The sequence below is a fragment of the Crinia signifera genome, chromosome 9, assembly GCF_055691185.1.
Source record: "Crinia signifera chromosome 9, ASM5569118v1, whole genome shotgun sequence".
Taxonomy (NCBI): domain Eukaryota; kingdom Metazoa; phylum Chordata; class Amphibia; order Anura; family Myobatrachidae; genus Crinia; species Crinia signifera.
In genome coordinates, this window is record NC_139225.1 from 18248992 (window position 1) to 18267784 (window position 18793).

Genomic DNA, 18793 nt, shown 5'->3' on the forward strand with positions numbered 1-18793 from the left:
TTAGTACTGTAATACAATGGCACACATTGCTCAGCATTGGCTGGGTCCTGCATTGGCTGGGTAGATGCCCGCATTACCCCCGGATTAACAGATATTGAAAAAATAATGTACAAACCAAACTGGACAAGATTCCATTTGTCCAACACATTAGATTCACCTTTCATCTCACCGATGTGATCTAATGCGTCTAATGACATCACCGGCATACACAGACACATAGAATGTGATGGCAGATCAGAACCGCTTGGCCACCAGTACATTTTTGGAGTGTGGGAAGAAACCAAAGCAACCGGAGGAAACCCACGTACACATGGGAAGAACTTACAAAGGTACTTGTTTCCTAGCACGGCGCCGATCGTATGCCATCACATACCACTAATTAAGGTATGCGATTGGACTCAATTTTCGGGTCCTAAGACCCGCAATGTACAATTTTAATATTGCATTGCAATTACAATGGCATGCGATTCGATTTTTAATTGTACAGGCACCCTAATGCGTGATTACTGTGTTAAATGCCCCCCCCATTGTTAACGACACCCCCACTATCAACGCCAACCCGAAACGTGGCGAGCGCAGCGAGCCCGCGAGGGGCAGCAGTACGCGTCCTCCGACGTTTTTATACCCCCACTATCCACCTCGGCGTGGAGTTGATTTTATATAGTGTGGTGAGCGCAGCGAGCCCGGCGAGGGGACGCAGAATACATTTGAAGTAATCCGTGTCCCCTCGCCATGCTTCATGCTCGGTGGCTCGCTGCGCTCGCCCCACTATATATAATCAACTCCACGCCGATGTGGATTGTGGGGGTATGAAAAGGTCGGAGGACACGTACCGCCTCCGCTCGCAACGCTTCGGGTTGGCGTTCATAGGGGGGGTAGCGTTAACAATGGGGGTGCATTTAACATAGTAATCACCCATCAGGGTGCCTGTACAATAAAAAAATCGGGTCGGGTCGCATGCGATGCGATCGAAACGATGGCATAAGACGAAAATCGTGGGCGCCGTGCTAGGAAACAAGTACCCTTACAAACTCCACAACATTAGGGTTGGTGTGGGACTGGAAGACCTCAGCTTGACTAAGATGGTGACACCTGTGATTTCTAATGGTACAATGTACACAAACTGTATTTCATGCACTAAATGATTGTATATAATTATCTTCAGGCTATATGGCATATGTACTAACTAAGCCTTGGAGAGAGATAAAGCCCATAGGTAATCGCAGGAGGGTTTTCTGGTTACCTAGAAACCCCTCTCCTCTTGGCAAGCACCTTAAATGATAACAATAGCACTGGTATATAATATGATTAGTAGAGCTGCCACCACACCATGCAGTGTAAGGGACAGAGCGGAGCTGCTGCACATGCCCAGTGTACCAGCTTCTTCTACCACACTTACTGTATGTGTGGATCTGAGCCCTTCAACATCACAATGTACCAGAGAGCAGCTGCCAGGAGGAAGAGACAGGAACCTTACCATGACGTGGGAGATTGTGAGCTTAGGAAGTGCAGTGCTGGTTTTATTATGCTTGTGTATTTTTTTTTATTATGACATTTTTAACCTTTTCCTGACCACTTAGCTTATTTAAATGTTTGAAGCAGCCTGTAATATAGACCATCTGTACTGTTAAATATCAATACTGTATTCCATACAGTATCCAGTGTACAAAAATACCATTTTTCAAGGCTGCCACCGCTCCCCCAGACTCCCATACTTACTCCAATGCCCTGCAGAGTAGGATATTTTGATAACATTTGGAAACCAGTGGCGTAACTACTGTAAGGCATCCCCAGCTGCCACTTGGGGGAGCAAGCCACAGTGGGGTCTATGTGGGCGTCAGCACCCGCTGGACGCACTGACATGCTGCTGTTACAAACATTTTGGCAGGGGGGAGCAAAATTTATAGTTACGCCACTGTTGGAAACCCCCTCTAAAAATCCTGCATTTGCCACTGAAGTCCCAGTCAATTAGCTCCTAACTGGTATGTTACCAACTTAGTTTGCAATGTCAGTTAGGAGCTGATTGGTTGGTACTTGAACTTACTCTACTTTATCTGTCTTTCAAGCTCCTGACTGGAAAATTAACCGCTGTACTCACTCTGTGTGTGTGTGTGTGTGTGTGTGTGTGAAACACACACACCATCACACACACACACACATACACAATCCTGCCTGTGCATGTTAGGAGTGGGTGCTTATTTACAGAGGGCCTCCTGCATATTTGGATGTACGGCCCCCTTAGCGTGAGCTGATGTGTTGGGAAATGTTCATATCTGTAGGAACTGATAAAAGCAGCCAAAGTTCAGGTCTCTGTCTGCATATAACCCGGACTTGGCGGCGGAGATACCGTCTTGTCTTGCTTCAGGCCATCGTCAATCTTGTTCACTACGGTACAGGTGCTGCTGAGTGCGCGCAGCCACAGTGCCCCTGCAATTGCACCGCTATTTAATAAACTCCGCTGAGTATTTTTCCCGCCTTTTTTTGTTGTTGCTGCAGCATCAGGCGAGTGCTGAGCTGCCGCCACTCTCTCATACCAACCAATCACATTCTATCTATGATCTTTTAGAAGGCGCTAAAAAATAAGAAGTAGTCTGTGATCGGTTGCTACGGGCAACATCCCATTTTCAATACAACTCCCATCTTAGTAAGTTTCTCCCAATGTCTCCTGCACAGATCAGCCTTCAGTAGGATCCCCACAGCTATGCGAACACTAAATACCAGCATCGCACAGCGCTGTGCACATCCGGCATACCTGCCTCTAATCCATGTGTGCAGACAATTCCTAAATGATGACATTTTCTCTCTCACCCCCAGAACACACTGCAAACGACACCACGTCGGCTATTAGCTGACAGCCCCAGGCCGGCAGTGCGCATTAACCATGCAGAACCTCAGTGCAGAGCCTGTCACATTGCAGAGCTAATGTATTTTCTGTGCAGTGAATATAATATACAGAAATGAGCCCGTGGCGACGCGGGTTGCAGCGTGTTCCCTGGCCGGGCGGGTTAGGAGTTTGGTTGCAAGTTTATATAGTCAGCCTCCTGTTCATGTGCTTAATGCTGGGTTCTGCTTCGCTAGTGACTTAACCCGTCACGGGATGCGGTCATTTGGTCTACAGCATGATGGTCGACAGTCATTAGGTCGACACCATTAGGTCGGCATGGGAAAAGGTCGACATGGGTCTACGTCAACATAGGAAAAGGTCGGCATGGTTCTAGGGCGAAATGTCATTAGTTTGACAGGTCATTAGTTCGACATTGTCTAGGTCGACAGTAAAAAGGTTGACATGGGGTTTTTCACTGTTTTTTTGAGCTGACATATGCCGACAGGCGGTATTATATGCCCTAACATCCACCAGGGTGTGATGGGAGAATAAAATAGTGTGCCAAGCGCAGCGAGCGATGCGAGGGGATGCGGTGCACTTTAAACTGTGTCCGTGTTGACTGTGTTGACATTCAGGTAAAAAAACAGTGAAAAACCCCATGTCGACCTTTTAACTGTCTACCTAAACATTGTCGCACTAATGACCTGTCGAACTAATGACCTTTCGACCTAGTAACATGTCGACCTTTTCCCATGTCAACCTTTTCCCATGTTGACCGAATGACTGTCAACCTAATGATTGTCGCCCATCATGCTGTAGAACAAATGATCCCAACCCCCCGTCACGACCCGTGTCAGCAAGTTTCTGGATACACACTGGGCGATATATCGTCTGTTTGATCGAACGGACGATATCTTATTAGGGGGTCTTCAGGTGTCTACTGTACACCCGGTATGTCTGTGAATTAAAAATAGCGTCAGCCCCGCAATACAGCTGATGGCATTTATCGGGACTGACATCATAAATGGGTGGTCGCATTTGCATGTGCCCGCCCAGTGAGCTGTCAATCACGGGTGGCTCTGAGCATGGCTGTACGGGCAGTGGACAGATCGCCCGTACACACACAGCACGACGCGCCACAATATCTCTTTAGATATATCGGGCATCAGCTGTGGTGCACAGCAGACGCAATATATCTGTGAACGACGCCGTTCGCAGATATATCACTTGTACGCACTGGCCGATGGTGCATTGATATATCGGTTGTTCAATCGAACCGCTGATATATCGTCCAGTGTGTACGCACCATTACTGACGCACAAGAAGGCTCACGTTGCCTAACCTGCATAAGTTTTAAAACTTTGAGAAACTTCTTCAAACTTTGAGAAACTTCTTCAAACTTTGAGAAACTTCTTCAAACTTGAGAAAGTGAAAAGCCGTCAATACAGAGTTCCATCTGACTGTTGATACCCGATCTCAGTGTATCAGTCCCCCCTCCCCCCATTTGTATAGCGGTGTTCCAGAGCATGCGGGCATTATGAAAATTTTAGTACATAAATCACAAAGTGGTTCTCCAGGTGCAGTGCGGAACGCAAAGTAATACACAAGCAGCGCAGAGAGAAAGCCGTTTGCAACGTGACATGTGGGTCTCACACAAAAGAGCTAATAGGGAGACTCTCAGTCTTTAGTCTTCTTGCAGGGACGCGTTCCGCCTCAGAGAACAGTTGTCGAAGCAACACGGTGGGTCAACACGGTGGGCCTCCCTTATCAAAAGCTACTTCATAATGTAAGTTCCCACAATAATAGTCCTCAGGCCCCCTGAGATCAGGGGCCCTGGCTTGTGTCCTCTTTACCCTCACCTATGGGCGGTCCTGCACTCCCTGACCTAAAAGTGTCCGTGTACATTGAAATACACTTGGAAGGCAAGTGACTGCTCGTGTGCACATTAAGAAGTGTTGCGGTTCCTCAGATTTTGCAAATGACCCCTTTAAAATGGAAATTGATCGATGAATTGCTTTTTATTGATATATATCAACTTAACCACATCAACCAATCAGCAATTAGCTGTTATCTGCCTGGTGCAAGGCAGACAATGAAAGCAAGAGTTTGATCGGTTGGTATGGCTTAATGCACATGTTACATCTAAATGTTATGTCACTTCTTGTCAGAGATACTTCAAAACAGGAACATCGCCCCACACTCCAGCTAAAGGGACAACTCTGGCACCTGTTGCAAAAAACACCACCAGCAGCAGTCATTTTGTGGGTCTAACCGATATCTAGCCTATCAGTTCCCTGGCAACTAGTGATGTCATCAAGTGCCTCATGCACGGTATCCAGGATACTTACCCTCACAAAATGGCTGCCTCCGCTGTGTGTCAGCAACTATGGGCATTAAGTGGAAACACATTACTTCAAAATAATACAAAAAAAAAAATGAGGCCCAAAGTATTTTGGAGCTAGCGTTCTAACATACATTAGACTTTCGCACCTATAAAACATTTGTGGCAGTAAATGGAATTTTGGTTTTATTTATTGGCCTGGACTGTGATGGTTCCCAGATGAACCTCTTGCATTTATTGAGCTGGAGAAAGTCCTTCTGTCCCCGTTCCCTGGACGCCCCCCTGGCCACACAGTTTCCATTTTGCCGGGAAGTTACCGGGACCCTCATCCTCTGTGTGTATTTGCAAAAAAGGGGATTTTAAGACTGCGCACATCTTCCTCCGCCCTCCTGCCCCTTTGATTCTCTTCATATTTTAATTGAGTTTCGGGGCAGGATGAATGGGCCGTTGGTTTAGAATACACAGGGATAGAGGCTGACTCCAGCAACCAAAGGACTGTAAGACTTTGATGCACTTAATAGATAATATTCAGGCCTTTAGAAGAAAGCAGAATGGATGTTTGGTATCACAGTGTCAGATGCAGGGAGCCTGGGACATTGTCAATGATTTCCACTGAGCCTTTGTTTTACATGACAAATGACTTCAAAATGACTTCAAGCCCTTCTGTGGAAACGCAGGACAATAGGGGCCTATTCACAGCAAATTTGGGCCCAGTGGTCTAGATGCTCTGTAATCTAGTCACACGTTGGCTGAGTTATAAACTTCCCAGATGCGGACCGGACAGCGCCAGGGCGATGGGTTTTAGTGCAGGGGGAGAATGGCGCCGATGACACGTGTAATAAATATTAAGCGATCGGGAAAGTTTTTGTGAAGTGCTTTAAATACGCCTTAAAAACATTATGGGGGAGATGTATCAAACATTGGAAAGAGATAATGTGGAGAGAGAGATAAGGGGGCAGGGGTATTAAGCCTTGGAGCGGGATAACATGGAGAGAGATAAAGTACAGCACAATCGGCTCCCAGTTGTCGGTTATCAAGCACAGCCTGTTACGAGCTGATAACCCAGGACTCACTCAGCAGCTGCGATAGAAACAGGCTGATCGGGGGCCAGAGCTGACGTCCCAGATCTTCCCTCAAAACGCCTGGGTACACCTGCATTTTCCCCAACACGCCCAGAAAACGTCTGATTATCACCCACAAACGCCAGCATTCTGTCAATCAACTTGCGTCCGGCCAGCGATCAAAAAGTTGCGTACTAAGATCCGTACTCTCATGCACTCTATCGATAATCGCCTGGCCTGAGAAATCCCAGCCATGCGATCAGGGCTGAATAACCCCTTTAGTCCCTTATATCACCTCATATTTCTCTTGGACTGATTAATTGGCGGGAATTACAGCAAACGCTCGGTACATCTCGCCCCTTGGGAGATACATTAGACACTGAATCAGTGAGCGTGACAAATGTCTATTGTGCCGACCACTGTCCCATATGTGTTGTGTTGGCTTTAAAAAGGACGTAAAGTCCATACACAAGATGTCCGCCCTCAGTCCGCTCTGCAGACATTTCCATCTACGTTACCAATGAGAACACTAGATTAATTATTTATACATACTGACTTCCCCATAAAACAGCCGTGGTAATTTGCCTCCACTGTATTGATTGTTTATTAAATTACTTATTGATCGTTAGGCTGCGGTAATGAGCCCACACGCTTTTTTAATAGGTGACATAAATAGGTAAATTAACTCCTGATAGAGAGAAGAGCTGAGAACTGCGGTTGCATCTGGAGTGCGTTAAATAGAGACTTTGGACCCCTATATAATTTCTGTTTGGTTATCAGCACACAAAATTTTTATCCTTAATGTTATATACATATTTTTGTAGGAGTTAAATCAGGGTTGCCGACCCTCCCAGAATTTCCGGGAGTCTCCTGAAATTTCCGGGAGTCTCCCGAAAATCGGGTCCCCCTCCCGGCCCCCCGGAAGGGTGGGCAACCCTCCCGGATTCAGGGGGGACCCCCGCTGACCCCCGGATCGCTGCATTAAAATGCCGCAATCCTCGGGTCTCAGAGGAGGGGGCGGAGCTAAAACGGCACAATCGCGTCATTTTAGCCTCGCCCCCTCCACGGAGATCCGTGAATTAGCTGCTTTAACAGCATGGGGGCGGGGCTTAGTGATGTCACTCGCAAGCCCCGCCCCCTGAGTGGCTGATGAATCTCTCCTCTCCGGGCTTCTCCCGGAGAGGAGAATCTTAAAGTCGGCAACCCTGAGTTAAATAAACTTGAGGGGGACCTGTGGTCGACACATGCTAGAGGAAGCCATTTTGGGATTTTAACCACTATACCGGAGAACGGTGTCACGCCATGCACTAGGAATCAATTTGGTCACTGACGGAACACAGAGGGGGCAGCCATTTTGTAAGCTTCACCAATATTCTTGTCAGTTCGGCCTACGAATAAACTCAAAACCAAAACTTCCAACTTGAAAGCAGAGGATACAAAATGGCCACCTCAGATGTGTGTATTTAGAGCAGCAACCTGGAGCAGGTTGTATGTTTAGGTCCACTTTACACCATTGACATATCAGTGTCATATAACTGAGTTCACACCCCAATAATAACACTGTCACCCTCGCCCTCCCAGTCTGCCGTGTATACACTGATCCCTATCACGTCTTCCTTATCACTTCTCTCAGAGCCATCTAATGTCAAACACGCTGCTTGTTGGATAATAAAGGCTTTGGAGCCACGGGTGAGGCCTAGGCATTTACATACTATAGAAGCCTCAAACGAATCCAGACATCACCTGAGGTAATTAGCAGGGTATCAGATGGTACCTGTCTCAGGCGTGCTTTCACTATCAGCCCTGAAACCTGAAAGACTGTTTGATCTCTGTCTTCTGTCCGTAACAGTCACGCCAGCGACACTGAAAGTATTCGCCATGGTGTTGAATATTGCTGAAAATTCTAGAATCCCATAAATAATAGATTAAATAATTCACTGGCTTGTGTCAAGCATTCAGTGGCCATTTTTGCAGGGCACCAAATTTCAAGTACGACATCTCTGAACTGCACCCTAACCCCTCAGTGACACTGAGTAACGTAACACTGACACCCTCAAAAATATTAAATGGGACAAAACAGGGCCGCCTCTTCCCTTATTATTTGTGCCATTTTATTTACAATCAATGGTAATGGTGCAATTATGTTTGGAAATGAGGGGAATCAAACATGGAAAAATAGGCACCCAAGGCCCTTTCTGCTAGAAAATGAGGAGCGGAAACCTCTACAGAGCAGAACAGAAGCCATTTTGCTGTAGCAGAGTAGAAATTAGTAGCCATTTTACTGTAGTTTCTTTTCCATCCAGTGCTGTGCGACCTCCCTTCAAAATGTAACCCTCTAGAGACTGTTCTATAAATTTAGTGACAAATGTTTTTTTTTTTTATTGGACACCTGATATTATTGAGGTTAATCTGCTCATTTATACAATTTGTTATCGGAACTCTGAGGGATACATTTACTAAAGTTTCTAAAAATAAAAAGAGGTGACGTAGCAACCAAACAGATTATTTCTATTATTTCTCTATTACATCCTAGAAAATGGTAGACAGAATTTGAGTGGTTGCTCTGGGCAACGTCACCTGTTTTTATTTTTAGAAGTTTTAATAAATGTATTCCTAATTCTCCATTTTAGTTATAACCATGCTGTAATCTGTAGACAGTGTCTGGTATGGGTATGAAGGGCCCACCGGGGAATGCAGTGATTGGGGCCCATGTGTAGGGGTGTGGCTAGTCTTCAGAGGGGGTGTGGCCAGCTTTCACAGAGGTTTGGCTAACCATTATAGTAAATACTTCTAGTGCATGCACAATAATGTACCCGTATAATATAAGGTAACATGTATAATTCAGATGCATAGTCTGATCCCTAGAGGAAGAGGTAGGCCACCAGACAGTGGGGCCCACCGGGGATTTCCCCTATTCCCTTGTGGGCCAGTCTAACACTGTCTGCAGATGTATCCAACCAATCAGATTCCAGATATTATTTTATACAGTTCTATAATCTGTAGAATTTAATTGGCTGCCATGATAAACCCCTCCCATTGTCCTCTTTGGTAGGTTTGATATTTTAATTTGTAACCTGAAAGTGATGACAGTGATTATATACTGTGCGGTCAGATTGATACCACCGCTTAAGGCCTTGTGTCCCCTGGTCAGGGGTGTAACTAGTTATTTGTGGGCCCCATTGCAACATATGAGAGGTTCCCATGTACCGCCCAATGTCCCCAAAAAAAAAATCACATATAAATGTACTTGCCTATGCTCCCAGTACCCAATTTTGCAAGTAGACCCCTGCACTGATCCCGCATTGTTACTACTGAAAGTGCAGTGCTCTCCTGCACTGACTCCATGTTGCTGCTCCTCCGGGGAAACTTCATTCCCTGTACCAAGATGTCCACCGAGGCTACTACTGTGCATGTGTAGAGCCATCTTGGGACGATGGGCCTTATTTTGGTTCATTCTTTCTGACAAAATCCTTCTTAGATGGACAAAACCATGTGCACTGCAGGGGGGGGGCAGATGTAACATGTGCAGAGAGAATTAGATTTGGGTGAGTAATTTTGTTTCTGTGCAGGGAAAATACTGACTGCTTTATTTTTACACTGCAATATAGATCTCACTTTGAAGTAAAACCCCACCCAAATCTAATTCTCTCTGCACAAGTTACATCTGCCCCACCTGCAGTGCACATGGTTTTGCCCATCTAAGAAGGATTTTGTCAGAAAGAATGAACCAAAATAAGGCCCGATGTGAGGGAACCACAGTGGAAGACAGCACTTTTCTACTTAGTGCTGGCAAGACTTGTGAATACCTGCTGTTATAGATGCTGTTCCAGCATCCTGCACTTCTACCCCACACTTTCATACACTCACTGGCTGGTGAGCTGCATTACATTCGGCTCCATCTACCAGTGTATATAACAGTGAGTACAGCTGTACTTCATCTTCAGTAAAATTATTGTAAAACTACAAGTCCCATCATGCCTTGCCACAGTTTTGCTATTAGGGAATGCTAAAACTATGGCAAGGCATGCTAGGATGTGTAGTTTCACAACAGCTGGAGGGCCACAGTTTGGGCATACCTGCTGTAAGCCATCCACTCACATTATTACATTAGGCTAGTGACAAACAGGCGCATTTATCAATATAGTGCGATGCCGGCGCAGTGGCATCGCCGGACATTGCATTGCGGTGTTGAAGTACACCGCCGGGATGTATCATTAGAAGGGAGCAGGGACAGGGCTCCGATAGGAGCCTATCCCTGCAAAGCCCTAACCCGGAAGCCGGGGGGGGGTCTGCGCATTCGCGGTTATGCGCTGACCCCCGCCGACCCCTGTGACCGCACTGCCCCGCTTGGCAGTGCGATCACGTAGCCATAGGCTACAATGGGCTATCGCCATCCCAGAATGGCGATAGCCCAGGGATGCGAAGCCGGGCTGCCCGATGTTAATACATCGGGCAGCTTCGCATCCCCCATAGAAACCTATGGGGGATGCGGCCGGCGGCGGTGATCCCTGCTGCGGTCCCCCTTTGATACATTTAGGAGATACTTAATATTTGCGGCTAAAATCGGGGATTTAGCCGCAAATATGGTTTGATAAATGGGCCCCTAAGCCTGTTGTGTAGCCTACCCCGGCCACTCACATACTCGCGGCGTATCCACATATCAGCCTACTCGTGTCAGCGCTAATCTGTGTAAATTCACTTAGCGCGGACCACCCTACAGCTGGCGTTGGCGCTCGGCTCCTCAGACACCTATAGGAATTTATTTATTGCCTTTGTTACAGCAGCTGGAGGTCCCCTCCAGAAACCAGGCAATAAAACCCCCATTTATGTGAATGACTTGTGACGATGGCCTCAGCCCACCGCGGCTGTTATATATGCGTTCAGCTAAAAATAATCCCGCCTCTGTGGTTTTATAAATAGGCTTTAAGCATGAAGAGCATTCGTGACCACTCGCTGCACAGAGAAGAAAGTACAAGTAAGGTGATATGAGGAGAGCGCTTCCTGTGAGGGCGATATTAATGTGGGCGACATCAATGTGTAGAGCGGCAATTATTTACATGGCAAGAAAACCTACCTCAGGACGCATGCGCAGTGTGACAGAGGCGTGCACTGACTGAAAACATAAGCGCTACATTTACTAAAGCATCTGGAAATGAAATGCCCATAGCAACCAATCAGATTCTGTCTATCATTAGGATGCAATAGCGAAATCATAGGCAGAATCTGGTTGGTTGCTATGGGTAACGTCACTTGTTTAGTCGGGGCGAGCCGCATTTTCAATATAATTCCAGATTGTTCACCACATTCTGGCGCAGCCCGCCAATGTTGCACGATTAGAAGTAAATTTTCTAAGATGAGAGTTCTATTGAAGGTGGGACGTTGCCCATAGCAACCAGTCAGATTCTGGTTCTTATTTATTTAGCACCTTCTAGAAGATAATAGATAAAGGTCCAGATGTACTACGCTTCAAAAGTGATAAAATGGAGAGTGAAAAACAACCAACCAATCAGCTCCTGCCTGACATTTTTCAAACACAGCATGTGACATGGCAGGTAGGAGCTGATTGGCTGGCTGTTTATCACTTTCTGTTTGATCACTTTTGAAGCTAATCTGGCCCAGAGCCTGGTTGGTTGCTATGGCAACAGTCTATCTTCAATAGAACTCCCATCCCATGGGTAATTGGGTCGACATGCATTGGGTCGACCACCAAAAGGTCAACATGGCTGAGGTCGACAATTGAAATAGGTCGACATGGGCTAAGTTCAACAGGGTTGGAAAGTCGACACAAAATCTTTAGGTCAACAATGGGAGGGTCAACAGTCAAAAGGTCAACATTCAAATTTGTTGTCCCAAATGTCAACATAGTCGACATGGACACATGTACATCAAAGTGTACCGCTGCGCTCGCCATGCTTCATGCACACTATGTTATTCTCACACTGCGCCGTAGTGGATGGTAGGGGATGAAATACCATCTGTCGGCAAAAATATTGTGAAAAACTTACGTCAACCTTGACTGTCAACCTTCCCATTGTCAACCTAAGGCTAAACCTTAGCCATGTCGACCTATTTAATGTGTCGACCTTCAGTGTTCGAACCCAACCCCAGAGTACGGGATGGAGGTCTTTAGCTGGAAAAGCGAACTCAGAACTTGAACATGGTTCCGCTGTCAGGTGGAACTTTACAGCAAGTATTGTGATTTCTATCTGCCATTCAGTGAGAGCTATGCAGGGGAGACATCTAGTGGTCGCTATAGAGCACAAGCGCACGTATAGTCACCATGCATGCTCGCAAAGCGAACGCATACACATAAGCAACTGCGCAGGCCGCCCGTACCAGAGAGGCGGGGGAGGGGTGGGAAGGGGCGGTCCCACGTAGTCAGTGCTCCTCATGTGGACCAGCGAGTAAAGGCAACCGTCCAATCAGAGGGGTGTGGATCGTATTGTCGACACCATTGGGTCGACAGGTGGCAATGTCGACATGGGTGAAGGTCGACAGGTGGCAAGGTCGACATGGGACAAGGTCGACATGGGTTTATGTTGACACAGCGTTAGGTCGACAGGTCGACATGTTTTTTTAAACAGTTTTTTGACCCGATTGTCGACACAGTCGACATGGACACAGTTGGAAGTCAACCACACACCCATACAGGACGTTATTGTGCAGCACAGAAACGGGACTCAAATTCACCCAGCACAGGCCCAGCCCATGATTATCCGACGGTATGATGTCATCTCATTGTCAGCGCCATTCTAGGCACCCTGCTAGCCAAAAGCAAGGGCCACAGGGTAGCGACTGAGCCCTATGGGACGTTTTCAAGGGGGGCAGATACGACAGACTGCAGGTCCAGGCAGTGACTTAGCAACAGCCCCCCCATAAAACCCAGTGCCCACAAGTAACACAGCGCCTTCAAGCCCCTGCTGGGTTTGTGGGGCTATTGCTACGCCACTGGTTATAAGAATATCCATGCTTAGGCACAGGCGACTTAATTAGTACCTCAGTCAGTTTGAGTATACCATCTGTGCACAAACAGGGATATCTCAAAAACCTGGACTGCTGGGGTGACACGTTGGTGACCCATTGGCCTATACAATTGAGTTAGTGCCTTGGTTTATACAAATTGAATATACATATAACCAGTGGTCGAAGTGGGGTGGTATACGGGGGTATGCCATACCGCCACTTTAATCTGAAGATAAAAAAAAAAAACTTTTTTCCCCCCCTCAGGATGCTCTCTGATCACTCAGCAGCGCATATTGTGCTTTTGTAATACCCCTGTACAACGGGGCAGTCTGGCAGGGGACGTTGATGGACAGGGGGGTGTCCGAAGGTGCGCACTATATTCACTCTTTACTTTTCCATACCCCCACTTCAAAATTTCCACTTCGACCACTGCATATAACTATATCTATCTATACATACATGCAGTGACGTAGCAATGCCCCCCACAGCCCAAACTGGTCTGTGGGGGCATTGCGGGACGTAGTAGTTGCCCATATGGAATCACCTAAAAACTGCTCTCCAAAAATGGCCACTGCCTTGGAGGAGACAGATGCTAGATGTCCTGCTGGAGCTCTGGCACCTTTCAGGGGAACACAGCGCCTGGCTACAGCCCTAACCTAAAGTGCCGGATTCCGGGAGTGCTGGTACGCAGCGAGCACGTATTCCCCTGGCAATGAGCATGAAACCCCTGGCAACAAGCAAGAAACCCCTGGCAATGACCATGTCACCCCTGGCAACAACCTGGCAATGAGCAAATAACTCCTGGCAACAAACAAGGAACCCCTGGCAATGAGCATGTATTCCCTGGCAACGACCATATATCCCCTGGCAAATAGCAAGAAACTTCTGGCAACGAGAAGGATGTAACCCATGGCAATGAGCAAGAAAGACCTGGCATCAACCATGGTAACCCCTGGCAATGAGCATGTAACCCCTGGCAATGAGCATGTAGTTAAAGATGATAATTACTGTATGGGGGGGGGGCTGACGTGTAGTTACCCCACTGCAGTATATTCGTATAGCGTTGCACCCAGAATAAGCTGTACATCGCATCCTGGCCCCCACACAAGGCACCTCCGCCCGGCGGTTACCAGCCTCCCAGTGTATCCCAGTTCATTTTCCTGCTAACCAGCGATTTCCATTATTCCTTCCCCATATTGTACCCGCAAGTAAAACAAAAGGGAACTTTTGCGCGGGACATTCTGGTGACAAGACCATTAGCACAGGCAGCGTTTAAAGCGCCCATATATCTTTCCCGCAACCTCCCATTATTCGTGGTGACAGCCCCCTTTATGTACTATCACGGGGGGAAAGCGGAGAATTGTGAGGTGGGAGAGATGGGGTTATCTTGTTAAATGAAAGGCGCAGAGCATGGGCCTTTGTACCCATTGTCTAGGCATGATAGATTGTCACCGATGACACCTTGCACTGTTCCCTTTATCTCCGTCATTTAATTAAATGAGCATTTGCGTTCTTAATTCCCACACAAGGGACAATCCTGAGGCCTGTGCTCCGGCCATTATGCTGAATTACAGAGAAATAATTGTGTTTATTTTACGAGGGTCTGCTAATCTCAGTGCTACAGGAAGGAACTCTATCTGGGCATAACACTCCCCATAGGGAACGTGGCTCCCAACGGATTCTGGGTACAAGTCCCCTGTATGTACATCTATAGCCGTTCTCAGATCGCAAGCTCCATAAGTTACTGAGAGCGAGGTATATGTAATCTTCACGGCATCCGTGAATCGGCGCCGTCTCGTTTCAAATGATTATTTATTTCAATCATAGATGATTGTCCCTAACTGCCATGTTACAGGTTGTGTTTCAAAAAGGACAGTAAGGATCTGATTGATCGTTAATTTATCTCTCTCCACTTTATCTCTCCTCAGGGGGCCCATTTATTATTAGTCAAATTTGAAATGTAATGTGGGCGCGATATTAGCAGCCAGGTTCACCTCGCAATACGCGATTTTACCGGGACAATTTTTGTAAAAGAAAAAATAAAATACCCCGATGTCACAGTCGTTATAATGGGGCAGAGATAAATGCAAGTGTGATAAGGGGCGGGATGCTGTATCATCCGTGCCCCCTTACCGCCGCACATCGCCGGCTACCGCAGACCTAATTATCGCATATGCTGTAACATATGCGATAATTATGGCAAAAGACAGCTCTTGCATTAAGAGCTGTCCTTTGCGATCTTGCCGCCGATGTGCTGCGGGTCCCGGCGGCTCCCCCCTACCTCCCTTACCCGGGGCTGCTGCTGCCGGGTGGCCTCTCCTCCTCCTCCCTGCAACCGGAAGAGGATACAGTGCAGGGAGGAGGTCACAGGTCCAGGCAGCACACGCTGTGCTGCCTGGACACAGCAGGTGAGGGGGGGGGGGGGGGGTGTCGTCGCGAGGCAGCGGGGGTCCGTTCGGTGTGGCGTGGGTTGCGTTAAGAAGCCCATAGGCTCGCGGGTTTTGCTGCATATCAAAATGCAGTAAAAACCCCAATAACGGGGTTTTTACCTCATTATCGCTTTACAGAATCTCCCCCAAGGAGAGATAAATGTCCAGCCAATCACCTGTTAACTGTCATGTTACAGGCTGTGTTTGAAAAAAGTCAGTAAGGAGCTGATTGGCTGGACGTTATCTCTCCTTATCACCCTTGAATTTTAAGCTTAATACATCTGCCCCAGTGTGTCATTTGCAGTCATTAATAAAACAAAATGACAAATGAATACTTCGCCTAATAACAATATTGTCATTGCTTTTTAGCACTGGCTGCCTGGGTGTAACAGTGAGTACAGCAATGACGCAATATAAGAAACTCCACATTTTACAGTCGTACCAAACACTTGCATAATTTCAGATGGAAAATGATGAATGCAAAGGGGGTGAGATTTGCTAAAGCTTCTAAAACAGAAGTGTGATGGTGTTGCCCATAGCAACTAATCACATTAGGCCTATCATTTTCCAGGATGCAATAGGGAAATGATAGAATTTGATCGGTTGCTATAGGAAACACCCCCTTTTCATTTTAATAAATTGACCCCCTTGAAAAGAGATAGGAGTAAATTTACTAAGATGGGAGTTCGCGGTCCGCGGTCGCCAACCCGTCGACAGGGGTGGCTCGACCACTCTGTGCCCGGCCGCCCGCCCCTCCATTGCCCGCCCGTCCGTCCATCCCTTGTCCGCCGCCGCTACCTTCCCCTGAGACAGACGCTAGAGGTGATATTTCACCTCCAGCATCTGACAGGGAGCGTAGCGCTGCAGCAATACCTGGACGTGCCGGCTAACCTGCAGCGCTGCAGCAATACCTGGAAGTGCCGGCTAACCTGCAGCACTGCGCTCCCTGTCAGATGCTAGAGGTGAAATATGACCTCAAGCATCTGTCTCCTGAATGGACTTCAGTGCAGGGAGGGAAGGCTCCGGCGGTAGGGTAGAGGGAAGATAAGATTAGAAGGGGTTGTGTGGGAGAGAGAAGGTTGTCACGCAGGTGGGGATGTGTAGATGAAAGGCTGGCATGGAATGGGGAAAGGCTGGCATGGAGTCGGGGATGTGTGGGGGGAAAGGCTGGCATGGAATTGGGGATGTGTATGGGGGGGAAGCTGGCATGGAATTGGGGATTTGTGTGTGGGGAGGAAGCTGACATGGAGTTGGGAATGTGTGTGTGTGTGTGTGGGGGGGGAAGGTTGGCATGGAGTTGGGGATGTGTGGGGGGTAAAGGATGGCATGCAGGTGGGGAAAGGCTGGCATGGAGTTGGGGATGTGTGGGGGAAAGGCTGGCATGGAGTTGGGGATGTGTGGGGGAAAGGCTGGCATGGAGTTCGGGATATGTGGGATAAAGAAGTCTGGCATGCAGGTGGGGATGTGTAGGGGAAAGGCTGGCATGGAATGGGGGAAAGACTGGCTTGGAGTTGGGGATGTGTAGGGGCATAGGCTGGCGTGCAGGTGGGGAAAGGCTGGCATGGAGTTGGGGATGTGTGGGGGAAAGGCTGGCATGGAGTTGGGGATATGTGAGGGGAAAGGCTGGCATGGAGTTGGGTGTGTGGGGGAAAGGCTGGCATGGAGTTGGGGATATGTGAGGGGAAAGGCTGGCATGGAGTTGGGTGTGTGGGGGAAAGGCTGGCATGGAGTTGGGGATATGTGAGGGGAAAGGATGGCATGGAGTTGGTGATATGTGAGGGGAAAGGCTGGCATGGAGTTGGGGATATGTGAGGGGAAAGGCTGGCATGGAGTTGGGGATATGTGAGGGGAAAGGCTGGCATGGAGTTGGGGATATGTGAGGGGAAAGGCTGGCATGGAGTTGGGTGTGTGGGGGAAAGGCTGGCATGGAGTTGGGGACATGTGAGGGGAAAGGCTGGCATGGAGTTGGGTGTGTGGGGGAAAGGCTGGCATGGAGTTGGGGATATGTGAGGGGAAAGGCTGGCATGGGCGGCAACGGGCAGGAAGGAAGTGGAGTTGTTACATGCAGACAGGAGAGGCAGCTGTAAGCTCTGTCAGCCGATAAGAGCACCTGCTCTGAGCATCGGGGAGAGGCAGGAATCTTGGAGAAGCACCTGCTGTGTGCCTGGAGGATGCCTGAGCTCGCAGGGCTGTGGAGGATCCCTGCGCACAGCGTCTATTCAGAGAGGCTGGGGGCATGGCCATCAGCTCTCAAAGCACTGGCCATGCCCCATAGAAGAAAAATGGGGGACATGGCCTTACAGCAGTACCACGATAGTAGGTCATGCCCCCTAATTTCATCCGCGTGCTGAAGGCACGTGCAGATGTCCCTCTGCCTCCAGTGTTGGGAGGTATGTATGCGGCATATTGCACATTGCAGTATGTGGCATAATGTGTCAGGGGCATTACAGTGTGTGGCATAATGTGTCAGGGGCATTACAGTGTGTGGCATAATGTGTGAGGGGCATTACAGTGTGTGGCATAATGTGTCAGGGGCATTACAGTGTGTGGCATAATGTGTCAGGGGCATTACAGTGTGTGGCATAATGTGTGAGGGGCATTACAGTGTGTGGCATAATGTGTGAGAGGCATTACAGTGTGTGGCATAATGTGTGAGGGGCATTACAGTGTGTGGCATAATGTGTGAGAGGCATTACAGTGTGTGGCATAATGTGTGAGAGGCATTACAGTGTGTGGCATAATGTGTGAGGGGCATTTTCAGTTATTAGGCAGATTTCTTTTTTTTTTTTAATTGCTCTTCATGTGGTTTATTTTGTCTCAAGTAGTTCATGCCATAAAAAAGGTTGGAGGCCACTGGCTTAGGTTGACAGATGAAATACAGCAGGTTGACATGGAGACTTCTTATTTATTTAGCACCATCTAGAAGATATAATTTGATTGGTTGCTATGGGCAACATCCCATTTTCAATAGAACTCCCAGCTTAGCAAATTTACCTCATAAAGAGCAGTTGCCCATAACAACCAATCAGCTTCTGTCATTTTACCTAGCACAGCCAGTAACATGACAGGAGATGATTGGTCGGTACTTTATCTCTCTCCAGTATATCGCCAAGATTTGATCATGTGTTTAGCTGAGGTTCCCCGTTTTCCCGGTATATAACGGCGTTGCAGGCCC